At 37.9% G+C, this 12,726-nt stretch overlaps 1 protein-coding gene across 2 annotated transcripts in view; it reads left to right on the top strand.

Annotated features, from left to right (window-relative positions):
* Positions 1 to 12,726, top strand: part of FRYL (FRY like transcription coactivator) — a 162,078-nt gene that overhangs the window by 1,560 nt on the left and 147,792 nt on the right. For both annotated transcript variants that reach the window (XM_014261370.2, XM_014261363.2), the window contains exon 2: positions 11,691 to 11,874. The gene's annotated coding sequence lies outside the window, so the exon portion shown is untranslated. The remainder of the gene's footprint in view (positions 1 to 11,690; positions 11,875 to 12,726) is intronic.

Genomic DNA, 12,726 nt, shown 5'->3' with positions numbered 1-12,726 from the left:
ATATCTCCCTGCTGCAGACTTCATGGAGTATATACAGTACTTCGAGAAAGAAGGTGGTTTGCTGTTTGAGGGTTGAGCAAAGAGTGAAATTAATTGTAGTTTCTTAAGAAGTATTTCCTCAGCGTGTCATTTCCTCAGTAGGCTGTTTCAGTTGCTTTGCTTCTGTGTTGTTACTGTCATGCTGAGGATATGTGCCGAATACTTCAGAATCTTTGTGGAAGATCTTTGACCAAGTGCTTTAAAACCACACTGATTCGTATCTTGTGGCACTATCTCAGAAAGGAAGCAAACCCCTCCATAAAAAATGTGTTGCATGTTTAGTAAGTCACGTATTTAAAGATGAGAACAACATTTTCAGTGTCAAAAGCTTCCTTTATCTGTGGTTTGTAGAGGTTTTTAGTGGTATTTGATGGTGGTTGTTGCCAATAGGCAACCAACTTCCCTGAGCAAATTGGTGCTGTGAATGAGTCCTTATTTATATTCCAAAATTGATTTGGTTAAAGTCTGTGCTGACTTCTGTGGAAGTGGTTTCCTTGGAGCAGAGTGATTGTATGTTGCTTTAGGATGTTGTAGAACGTTGTTGATGAGCTTCATTTCAAAAGAAAAGTTGTTTAATTCTTCTGTGAGGTTAGTTAAGGTAAAGTTGGAAAATTCAACTAATTCTGTTTCTGTTTGAATGGCCTAAGTGAACCAAATCATGGTGATACCTGGTTTTCGTGTAATCACATAATTCTTTTAAGAAGGGCAGTTATAGGTTGTAGAGGCTAAGGCAAAAAGTAGAACTCTTCATTTTTTATGTTACTGTATTAACACTTTGCAGAGTCATCCTCCTAGTCTTCAACAGCTCAAGAGTGGTCCTCATATGTTTATTTCACAGGGAATGCTTGTCTTTCTAATTTAGGGTGATAAAATTAATTGGTATGCTGAAAGTTTTTGCTAATATAGTTGAGATCATGCTGTCTGTATTTGCTTTTTCTAAGAACTTAAGAAGATTATAATTCCCTTCCGTGGCTATGCATCAAGGAAAACAACTGGGAAAACAGCGTGTTCTACATCAGGCAGGAGTTGCTGATTTTTCTAGCTTTGTATTTCAGGGGGTTGTGTCTTCATCATCTTGCCAGGTAAAGACTCCTTTATTATTGTATAAAGGACCAAAGGACAAGTTTAACTTTTTTGTCTGATTTCCTTAAGAGACATGAAGGCAAACTTTTCACTTCAGTGGACTTGCATAATACAGAATACGGGTGTATAATGTGCTCCTTCCAGCTTAGAATGCCATGAGTTTTTAGCAGTTTTTGCCCACATTTAAGCTTTAGTTTATAAAAAGCTATAGGTGTTGTGCAGATAATGTCAGAGGAAGGAGCTATATGCACATGTGGGTTATGTGAGTTGCTGTGAGAAAAATGAGGATAATGTTTCAGGGTTTGTGACCCTGTACCTGTTACTGGTCTGCCTTACCAGTAGAAAATGCGGGGTAGCTCATCATCAGTGGGAGGGCAACTGGCCTAGCCCACAGCCTGGCTGTGGTTTGCTGCTTTGTGCAGCTTCTGCACACTCGCACCCAAACAGCTTTGAATCCTTACAACTTTTGTATCTGTAATAATCCTCCCAGGAATCACAGTGGTCTGGAGAAGTGTTGCAATGGTAGGAGGTTTTAGAATTCAGCGTTATTCTTGTCTGGTCTTGCTCTAAGTCCTGATGAACTCCAGTAATAGATGTTGGCCAGACTGACTCAGCTAGGGTTGCTTCTGCCTTTCTGTATTGACTAAAAGAGCAGTTCTTTCTGGTATTTAGCTTGCTTATCCTCAGTGCTGGACAGTTAATTGTCTGAGTATCTGTGTACTGCCATATAGCTCTGTCTCTAAGACTTGTGTTGTCCTTCCTTTCCTTCCTTCCCCTCCCCCAAGTCTATTATAATCCTAATTCCCTCTGACATGAACACCTCCCAGGAAGAATGACAGAATACAGTCTCAAACAGCAAGTGTCCAATACCGTCACTGGAAGATACCAGGGGAAAAAAATCCCCTCAAGCTAGCCGAACAACAGTGTTTGCTCTGGACATGGCTTCAGTTTTGAGGGATTTTTGTATTTATCCCTAGTTTTTCCTGATGATTTGTTTGCATGCAAAAGTAGAAGAGGAACAAGTATTAAAAACAAAACCAAACTTCTAAAGTTGAGTTTGAAGTTCTCTGAAATGTTTAAATATTTGATCTGGTACAAGGATCTGGTGCCCTGACGCTGTTGCTGTAAGCTTTGGGGTTTTATTGGTTTGTTCTTTACATAGGTATTCTTGCCCTTGTCACAAGAAGCAACATGAATTGTTTTTTGTCGTTAGTGACAATAGTCAAAGCTGAGCTGCATGGAGTTTGCATAGACCTTGGTACAGGAGGACCTTTCTTCCATCATTCCAGCTGCTGCTTTGGCAGCTGGTCCATACAGGTGTAAGAGAACTTCACTTTTCAAGAGCTGGGGCTGGCCTAGCTTGAAATGGCTACAGACAAGAGTGTCTAGCAGTAGGCTTGGGACTATTGACATGCCTCTTGAGTGGGGTGGGTGGTCACTTTGGAATTAATGTGGTGACCTATTTTCTTCTTACTCCCTATATTCCAGAAAATGGGAGAAGACTCCTGCTTGGACCTTTTTCTCTCCTCTCTTCTTAGATTTTTTAAGTTATATGAGATGGTCATGATAATAAAATAACCTTTGTGTGTTTCTGCATGTTTCAGCTAAATATTGGAAGGCTGCTTCAAAACTAAATAACTGATGTTGGTGAATATTTGCAATTGTTTGTTAAAGCAGTGGGCAACATTATTTTTCATCTTAGATAGCAATTTTTTCTTGTTAATTTTTTTTCCCCCCTTATCTTGAGTGTGTTTCTGGAGGGTAGTAGTATAATTTTGCTAAACCAGATAAACCAGACTGTTTCTTGTTAGGGTGAGATTTCTTGTTCACCTTATCTTACTAAAATGCTATAATTGCCTTCTTCATATATATTAGTAAGTCTTTTTAGCATGCATTGGCTAGACTTCTATCATGTATTCCAGGGAAGGTTCCAGTGGGAGTTTATAGAGGTTTTTTAATATTCTCATGGGTGTATCTTGTTTGTAAACCTTAGGGATCCTGTTCGCCTTCCATAGTCCTCTCAAGATTTCTTGTTGTCTCCATAAACTGCAACTTATAACAAAAAATATTACTGCTCAATTATGTTACGTTAAGAGCAAAGTGAAGCTGTAGGTTAAATGCAGTTTTGTTAAGTATCACTTTTGCCAACAGTCCTTGGGCCTATTGTGGTTTGGGTCCCAGTGGGCATGGTGTTAGTCATACTTGTGCAGAGAGTATTCAAGGAGCTCAAAGATACCCCAGCAGTGTGCAAGTAAGCAAGGGAGAAGAGCACAGAATAAAATGGTGTGTAAAAAGATCCTTGTGAGGTTATGAGTTAGACCTGCCTTGCAGTATGCAAGCCCATTTATTTAGCCTTCCACAGACTTCCTGTTGTTGAACTTTCACTGCTGCTTTTTTGTAGTAGTCTCAAGGACTATAATTGTGTAGGTTTTGCCAGCCCTATGCCGTTAAGTTTGTTTGTTTGGAGTAATGTTCGATATGTTTATAAAATAAGAGCTGGAGAGAGCATAAAAACTACAAATAGAGATAGTTTTGTTGTACTTGATCCAGAAGATAAGGCTCTAGTAATTCAATGTGGGAGACTGTTAAGAGATTAATTTTTTTTTAAAGTGAAGAAATAGCTATACCACAAGGCTTGGGAATGCTCTGATAAAACAAGACCTCAGGAATTTGCATTTGAAGTTGATATTGCAAAGAGTGACTTTATTTCTTCACTGGCGTTGTCCAGTTTTGCAAAACAAAGAAGCATCATCTTTTGTAAATCCCATGTCCTAAAGAGGACTTGGAACTAACAGTAGACCTGGACAAAGGTTGATTCTCTTTAGAGGCCTTAGCATGGAAGATAACGGAAGTATTCCTAGTAATCTTTATCTGTGTTTCATGAGAATAGTCCTTATCAATACCACTTCTGCTCTCGTGCCCAATCAGAAAGAACTGCTGGGATTGTGCTAATGGCAGCTGGACATTTTGACATTGATAGAATTTATATGATTTTTAATCAAACTAATCTAATCTGCCAGTAATGCTGATTATGTTAAAAGAAAAAAATTGCTGTAAGCAAAAATACTAAGATTTCTACTTTTGTAGACATCATGCAAAACCAGTGTCATCCAAAAAGCTGGAGAATTACTGCCCTGTGCACTGTGACTGCAGACTGGCCTGTTTATTCTCTGGGATGGGGTGATAAGTAGTCATTGGTCCCATGATGGCTGTTGTTGTGACTCGGGAGGCTCCTGGATATCCCACATCAACTCATAAAGAGAAAGGAGTTGCAAATGAGTGCTCTTATTCTTTGCAAGGAGTAGCAGTGTGTGTAGATATCCCTGACATCTTCACTTGGATATGGCAAACCTGGTACTGTTTCTTGACACAGAAATCCTGGAGATCTTGCCCCATTCCCTCCGATTCTTCAGTTTAGACTTTACCACTGCCACCCTATTTGAAATTACTTTGATAGTAGATATTGCATATAAAATTAGGGATCAGAGATGTCTTTTCAGATGGAGTTGATACATGTGTTTGTGTGTATATTTATATGTATTTACATGCACCTACCTGCACAATTGATAGGTGAATAGCTGGGGAGGGTGAGAGTGGTGGATAGCAAATGGAACACAAAGCTGGGTAATCAGAAGTACAAAATAAATAGAACAAGCTTTTGGTGCAGGAAACTGAGAGTTTTAACCGACACATTTCTTTAATACTTTAGTATAGTTTAGGGCCTTTGCTGTATTAGGGGGAAAATGAACCTTATTTAAAAGCATTTATGAACACTTCTCTTCCTGTTAATCATGATCAGGCTATGATATTATAGTCTGTAATTCAAAATCTGTAAACAAACCATCAGTTAGGCACAGATTGTATTTTTATTCTTGTGGTGCTGAGGTAAATTGTGTGCAACTGATTTGATCCAGTTTGAAGCCCAACCTTGTATCTCCTGGGAGGGGATCTAAAGAAGGTATTGCATAGTGTATTCCATGATATGCCATAGTGCAGTTCTCTTGTCTTGCCTTTTAAAATTAAGAATAAATAGTTCCATTTTCAAGTATGTCTCAGTCTCCATAATTTGAAAGTGGCTTTTATTGTATGTTCCCATCAAACCATACCTAGTATATAAAACACATATAACTTATGTAGTTTAAAGGCATACAGTCTTTGTGACTCTAGCTCAGTGACGCAGATGTTCTAAGTTTAAAAACTGACATATGTTAGAGACACAAGACATTCTGAATTTTGCAGGTGGCTGCTTGAATACTACTATGTGATTATTACGGGACAACTAGCATGCAGAGGAGAGAGAGAAGTCACTAGGGGTTTCATAACATTTTGTGCCTAGAAACAAGAAGAATAATTCAGCTACTTTAATGTTTCTGTTATTGTTATGCTGAAGAATGCAGACTGGCCTCATTTGAGCTTTTTTTTTAAAGTGTAAAAGCGAGTTCATATCTTACCCTGTTTAAATATGAACTACTCTATGAACTCTACAGGTTAAGAAAAAAGAATGGGTTGAGATGGTCTGCAGGTAAAGTCCCCATTCTGACCACTGTAGTTCAAAAGCAGTTAGCACTACTGCTTTTTATGCAGTATTTGTATTCTATTTCCAGAGGCCAGAGATAATTGCACTGGATTGGGGTATATCAACAGAAATGTTTTTCTGCAACTGCTTCAGTAGCTAAGAAATCTGCTAACTGATGTTATACTTGCTATATTATAAATTATACTTGCTAAATTATAAATTATATTCTACTTCATCGTTGTCTGGTCAGCATATTGGAAGAACTACTGGTATTTTTTTATACAGGAACTAAGTTTAACCTCTGTTGAAGATGCTTTGAGGGGAGGAAGTGGGGAAAGCAGCTTCCTGCTTTGTTCAAGGGAGTAAAGTGGTGAGGCTTTTTTTTGTGTGGGTGGGGCAGTGGGGAGGTGTTATTTATTTATTTATTTAATTCATATAGACCTTGGTACTGAGTATGCCTAAAGGTCATGTTGATTCCTTCTAATATTATATCATAACTAAGAAAAATTGCCACATTTTTCTTTGTATAGATACAGTAACAGAACTGGTCAGTGTTTAATAGTTTTGGCCACTTTTTAAAAAAGAGAATGTATTTTGAGCCTTAACAGTCTGTTAAGGGAAGAAGTGTTCTGCATAAGATGTTAATTTTTTTATCATTCCTTAATTTCAAGTGCTTGAACCCTGCTAGATGCTGATCTCTAAAGGCCGGTTGAATAGAAAGGGATTGTTGGTTTTGGTTTGAGGTACTTTCAAAAGTAAGAAATTGCCAAAAGCAGTTTGAAGGTGTGATATAAGCTGGTTGCTCTGGATAAGGTTCTGCTGTTTTCCCTTCCTAGTGCATATGAAATAAGAAGGGCAGGTGATGATAAATTCTATTTGACATAAGATGCGGCAAGCTGGGGTCTTACTAATTTCTTCTCTTGGAAATACTTGTGTTCCGGCACACATTTTTAAATACTACACAGACTTAGGCTTAGTTTTAGCTGTTTTCCTGGAGGAAGCAATATTTCTTTAAGGTAGTCTGAACATCTGAATTACTTATAATCTCTGATGCTAAGAGGAAAGAACTGTAATTTCTTGGTCCTTTGCAGATCACTTGCAGAGAAAATGTTTCTCTGCTTCAGGTCCTTGAAAAGCAGCAGAGAAATACTTTCTCTCAGATTCCTAGTCCAAATTGATAGTTGGTGTAATAGAAGATAGTTAAGGTCACTTTTTGGGGGGTCCAAAATATTTGGAAATATTGGGAAAAAAAGCTGAGGAAACACTCTTCTAAATCAACAGTCAGAAGATAGTGGGGGTAAAGGAGCAATCAGGGCATTAGCACCTTGGAAAGGTATAACTGCATCACTGGTTTCTGAAGACAGCAGATTCCTTTTCTTGGGGCACTAGAAAAAGGCAATTTTTTTCAAGAGAATGATCTGAGAAACTGAAAAGGTCTTAGGCTTAGATAGAAGTATCCATTCTGCTGTGGTAAAAACACAGTCTGAGTTTTGGTGTACTCCTAATACTTTGAAATGAGACTCCAAAAGATAAAAAGTTACGGTAAAGATTCAAAGAACTTGCAGGGTTTGTGGCCCTGGCCCTGTGAATATGATCTGGAACTCACTTACATAATCCCCTTTTATGCTAACTAAGGAAAAGAGAATTCAAATAACCCATTTTTAAGTTTGAATTATCATGGTCAAATTGTTACACATTTAGTACCAAACCCTCAAATTCATCTTGCAAATCCTTCTTCACTACAAATGGGAATATTTTCAATTGAACTTTGTCAGTTTGTGAATGGAGAGCTATTTGTAATTCTTGGAAGAAGAAAGTGTTGAACCAGTAAAACACATGTAGTTCTCATATGCAGGTGGTTGGCTATATTCCAAGGTTTTGTTATGGCTAAGGATATGCAGTTTTTTCTTCTTGTCCCATGAATCCTTTTAGGTGATCTTGATATGCCATGTGAATGTTATCTCATTTCCATATCAGTTATGTAAAAACTGAACCTACATTAATTTCATGCCAATGATCTATGCATCTTCCAGTTGCAATATTTGTATTTAATGAAGTCCCTGCCCAAGCTCCTGGAAGGCTTGGTTTTTGCATTAGTGACCGTGTGTCTCTCCTGTTTACGACTTTTGTGGCTCCTCACAGTTAATTGATCAGCAGTCATCCAGCCTCACTGGTCATGTGGATTGTGGAGTGGAAAAAAGCTGGTTTTCAGTAAGGAGATGGTGAAACTGGGAGAATATTGCATGACTGCTGTGTTCTTGACAGCATTTAGTAACACTCAGTTCATCATGTACCATTTTTAGTTAGTGGTGTTGATTATTGTTATACACTATAATATACTTAAAACTTTTGCAGGAAGCAAAAGAACCAAGTTGTTACTAAAAATCTTCTGTTGAGAAGCGTGCCAAGCTTCAGTAAGGAAATGGAGCAGATTTGGGTATAAGGAGCCTGGGAAACTTTATGTCCCCTTTTTATTCTTACACCATTCAATTTTATGAGGTAATTAGCTTAAAAATGCCTTCAGTAATATTCAGGTGCTCTCAAGCTCTTCTTTTTGCTATTTCTGATGTCAGTCATCAGTATCACTTACTTGGGAGGACAGCAAGCCATAACCTCAGTATAGTCCAGTAGTGCATGCTGTTGCTGAGGAAAGGGTTGGGAGAAAAAGGAGACTTGTCAGCTGCTGGAAATCTTTCAACCTTCTGATATCATTTCTGCATCCTGCAGTGGAAAAAATGGGTAATTGGTCTGTAACAGGGAAGTCTTGTATATAGTCAATATGTTGTATAATAAAGCTAGTTTATAGTCAACAATGTTGTTTTCTTCCTTCTACCCCCTGTATGAGGGGTGGTGTAAGTTGACAAGAGGACCAAAGCTTACAAGGGGTGGTGTGTGATCTTAGGAGTGCTTGTGACAACAGGTTACTTAACTCTAGAAAATGTTGAAGTTATGGGTCAGCCACTGGTTTGGGTGACCATAGTGCCATTGTTTACCCCTAAACTTCAAGCTCTTTGTTGTAATTTTTCAAATGATGCCATAAAAATGGATACCGCTCATCTCTGCCTTTATTCTACCTGTGTAAAAGCAAACAGTGTATTGAAGCCTGGTTAGGGTTTGTAGCATGGAAACATCACTTCTAGCAGATGTCTGAAACGACTAGTTTTGCTTGCTTTCTTTTGAAATATCATCTTTTTAAATCTTTTGGGCCAGTAATTATACAGAAAGCTCTAATATAGTGTGTTGTATGTATCTCCTTAAGTGAAGGTGCTGTTACTTTGATTTCCAGCAACATTAGTATTAATTGCCATCCCAGAAATTTTTGGAAGTGATCGGCTGTACCACCTCTCCTACGTTTAGCAATGTGTGCTGAATGAGCATCTTAATTGTTGCTCAAAAGCTAAAGCTCAGTTTTGTCTTGCATAGCAGCCAATATTATAGCAGCTACTCTGTGAATATAATACAGCAGCTTGAAAATAATGCTCTGTGAACACCCCCCCCAAAAAAAAAAAAAGTTTATGTAATTAGAAGTTACATGTGCTGTTAAGTTGGCTGGATTTTTAGTTGTTTTCCAATTCAGGGTGTTAGAGGAGCTCTGAATTCTTTCATATGAGAACTTAGAGGTAGCATCAGTTTCCTTTGTACTATTTTTTGAACCTTATGATAGTAAACCTCTTGTATTTTCAATTTTATTATGTTTCTTTTTTTCATGTTCTGCTTCTTAACTTTTCATAAATCTTCTGTAAGGGTGAACCCCAAACACTGAAACTGCACCTGTGTGATACCTTTGACTTCAAATCTGATAAAGTATAGTTACATTTTAACTTGTCAGCTGCCGTTAGGAAATGAAGCCAAATGAACCAGCAATATACTGTAGCTACTGTAAGCTTCACTGGCATCTGTTGAGACTTTTGACCTTTTTGCTACCTTTACTGATACTTTATTTTTCCTGTAGCTGAGTTAATCTGATCAGATTGATTCTGTAGAATACCTCAGGTTGTATTCAAATCCAACTGTAGCTCTTCTTGAAGTTCTGGGCAGCAGCTACAATATGAAATTAATTATTGCTCAGTGTGTACAAAAAAACTTGAATACATTGCATGGGTTTTCATGGGCTTCCACCCTCTGGCCCCTTTCCAGTCTACTGGCTGAACTGACATTACCTTCCTAAAGCTTGGACAGTCAAGTGAGTTTTCAGCTTAACTTTATTTCCTTCCTTAAGCAGCTGGGCTGTTGGGTGGTGGTGTGGTGGGAGAGGGAGCTGAATCTGGTGTGGTAAAGAAGGAAGATGTGTTTGTGTGTGTTTGTTCCAAAGCTAGCGAGCAGGGAAGCCCCTAAATAGAATGGATTATGTACCTGTGAACGTATGTTTTGTGTGAGGTAGTGAACTAAATGTCAGCATATGCCAGTGTGGATTTCTGTCTGGGTATTCTGTCAATTTTATGGAGGGTAATAAGGCATGGGTTTGATTGTGTTGAACTGCTGCTCCCAGTGATTGTATTTGCAGAGGAGTTAAAGGACAGCTGACCCACTCTCTTTCAAACTGGGGTGAATATAAGGTTTGACATGAACTGATTTCAACTATTGCTTACCTTCAATAAAAAAAAAGGAGCAAAAAGAAGAGAAAAAAGGGAATAGTACAGTTTATCTGTGTAGGTAGGATGAAAGGTGATACATTTCTGCTGTGCAGAAAACAATGTGCACTTGCCCTAATTGTCTGAAGAGGTGAAAGTGATGTGTATGTGATGCACTGCACTGTCAAATGCACAGACTACGGAAAATAGTTCATATTTTTATTAAAAAGTTGCAAAATTTAGGTAAAATTCACAGTCAGAATTTTGTCTGTCTTTAAATGCTTCTCTTTGTAATCAGTCAAATCTTTTAAAACACTTTACTTGCTTTTCCAAGGAATTATGTAATACATTCCCAGTTTATATATCAGCATCAGGTTGCCGTCTGTTTGCAGAAGTTTATCTAGTTTTCTTGCTTGTCTCACAGTCCCAGTTTTGAGCTCTCTTTTACATCTTAAAAATCTTCAGGATGTGGCTTTTTACTTTTAGACTGCACTTATGTGGGTCTCTCTTTTGTATTTTTGGAAACACTAATTAAGAAGTGGAACAAATTGTACATAAAAGAATTGATGATGATTGAATAGTTCACACATCCTTAAAGGAAACTACTACATTTGTGCTGCATCAGAGCAGTGAAAATCATGTTGGATATACAGGGGTTTTTGCACATTTTTCCTGGAAAATTTTCAAGCTATGAAATTTTAAAATTCCTGGAATTCTTCAAGCTATGAATTTTAAAAAGAAGAAAAAAAATTTCTACATATAAATTAGATATTCTGGAGTGATGGACTGCTACTGCATGATGAGACTTGAGTTGTTAAAAGCAGTTGAAAGTACTTGATCTGCCTTCAGGGTAAAATGAAAAACACTAAAGTGCTTTGTTTTACTGTAGTTTGGCACTATAGAAGAACAAAAAGAAAATGCTACTTAGGCAAGTAGTGGCAAGTATGTCAGCTGCATACAAACTTCTATTGTGAAGGAATCTCCGGAATTTCTCAAGGCTTTGTTAGGAAGACCCAGATGAAGTATTGGTTTTGTTTCTTTTTCTGACCACATCCTCCTAACTGAGCAGATAAAAAAAAAAAAAAAAATCAGAAAATAAATAAATTAATAAAAAGACTAATATGAAAAAATCGATTCAGAATTACTTGCATTTTGGAGTGGTTATATATGAGTAACAAAAATATGTTTATAACTAAAGTGCAATTGAAACCCTTCATAAGGAATGGATGCAAGCAGAGTATGCTGAGCGTGGGAAACCAGATGTTAGTTTGGTGTCAGTTTTAATTTTCTCTTGCATGGGGAAAAAAAATCATTAAGAATTGTTAGCTTCTGAGCAGAACAGCAATTTTGAAGACAAATGTAACAAGACTCTTACAGTTTTTAACTTTTCAATGATAAATTCAAAATTCTGAAGCATTGGGAAATTGTTGATCTTTCTGTTAAGTGTCTAAGGTTTGATTTTTTTCTTGTTTCTTTTTCAGAGTTCTGTACTTCATTTGTCTGTACTGTGTTTGGAGATCTTTCTCCAGTTTTTGGCTACATACCAGCCAACTCAAAGCTGTTTACGTCTTTGTCGACTTTTACATCTCAAAGCACAACGTTGGACTCGTGGAAAATGTCTTGATGGATACATCCTAGTCAGTGGTTAACAATGGCTTCTAAGTGGTAAGGTCTTTCTCACTGTAGTGTCATAAATAGATTTTCATGTATCTTTTTCTGTTTCGCTTAGCATCTGTATTGTAATACACCTTGAGCTGCTACTTTAGGTATCAGTTGTCTGACTAAAAGACTGTCTGTACTGTGTTAAATCCAACAAGAACGTTTGTTTTAATACAGTGTAACTGTAACTGGCCAAAAGTTAATGTCTAAGGAAGAGGTCGAGAACATGGCAAATAGCCTCCCAGTCATCGGCTTCTTGGGGACTTCGGAAGCCAGATGTGGTGTCTGTGCATTCAGTAATTCTCGAATTGTACATTTAGTATTTCTTTTGTGTAATTTCTGTAAGTTCAAGAGTTCTCTCAAGTTTTCTTTCACGAACGGCAATGCTCCGTTCAAATCAGAATTGGGGGAAGCAGAGCCCTCCCTGCTTTGGGATGTGCGGGCGTCTGTGCTCTGCCCCCTTGTGGCTGTAGCCGGATACTGCAGCTCATGGGAGAGGGCAGTCATGGAATCATGGCAAGCTTTGTCTTGGAAGGGACCTGGTTCCTTAGTCAGTGCTCTCATTTCTACCTCAGTGCCGTATCTAGATGCTCTTTTCTTGGCTGCTTTGCATGTCAGGATTTGACCAGTAGGAAATAGGTATGCATTGATGTTAAGTACAGGGCAACTATTGTCACTAGAGCACTTCTGAACTGAAGTGAGTATGGAGAGATCCAACCAATGTCTAAACTGTCCTTCAAAAATAATGTAACACACTACTTTTCTATAGTCAAGTACTAAAACTGATAGACCACGCCTTCTTTTGGCCTTGGAACAGAGGATACATTGGTGTGACAGGATGAAAATATTGAAGTGCTG

The sequence above is a fragment of the Pseudopodoces humilis genome, chromosome 6, assembly GCF_049639895.1.
Source record: "Pseudopodoces humilis isolate 2021_Gansu_Grassland_sample_001 chromosome 6, ASM4963989v1, whole genome shotgun sequence".
In the NCBI taxonomy this organism is placed as follows: Eukaryota; Metazoa; Chordata; class Aves; order Passeriformes; family Paridae; genus Pseudopodoces; species Pseudopodoces humilis.
Note: the sequence above shows the minus strand (reverse complement) of the source record. Positions and strands in the feature narration are given on the sequence as shown.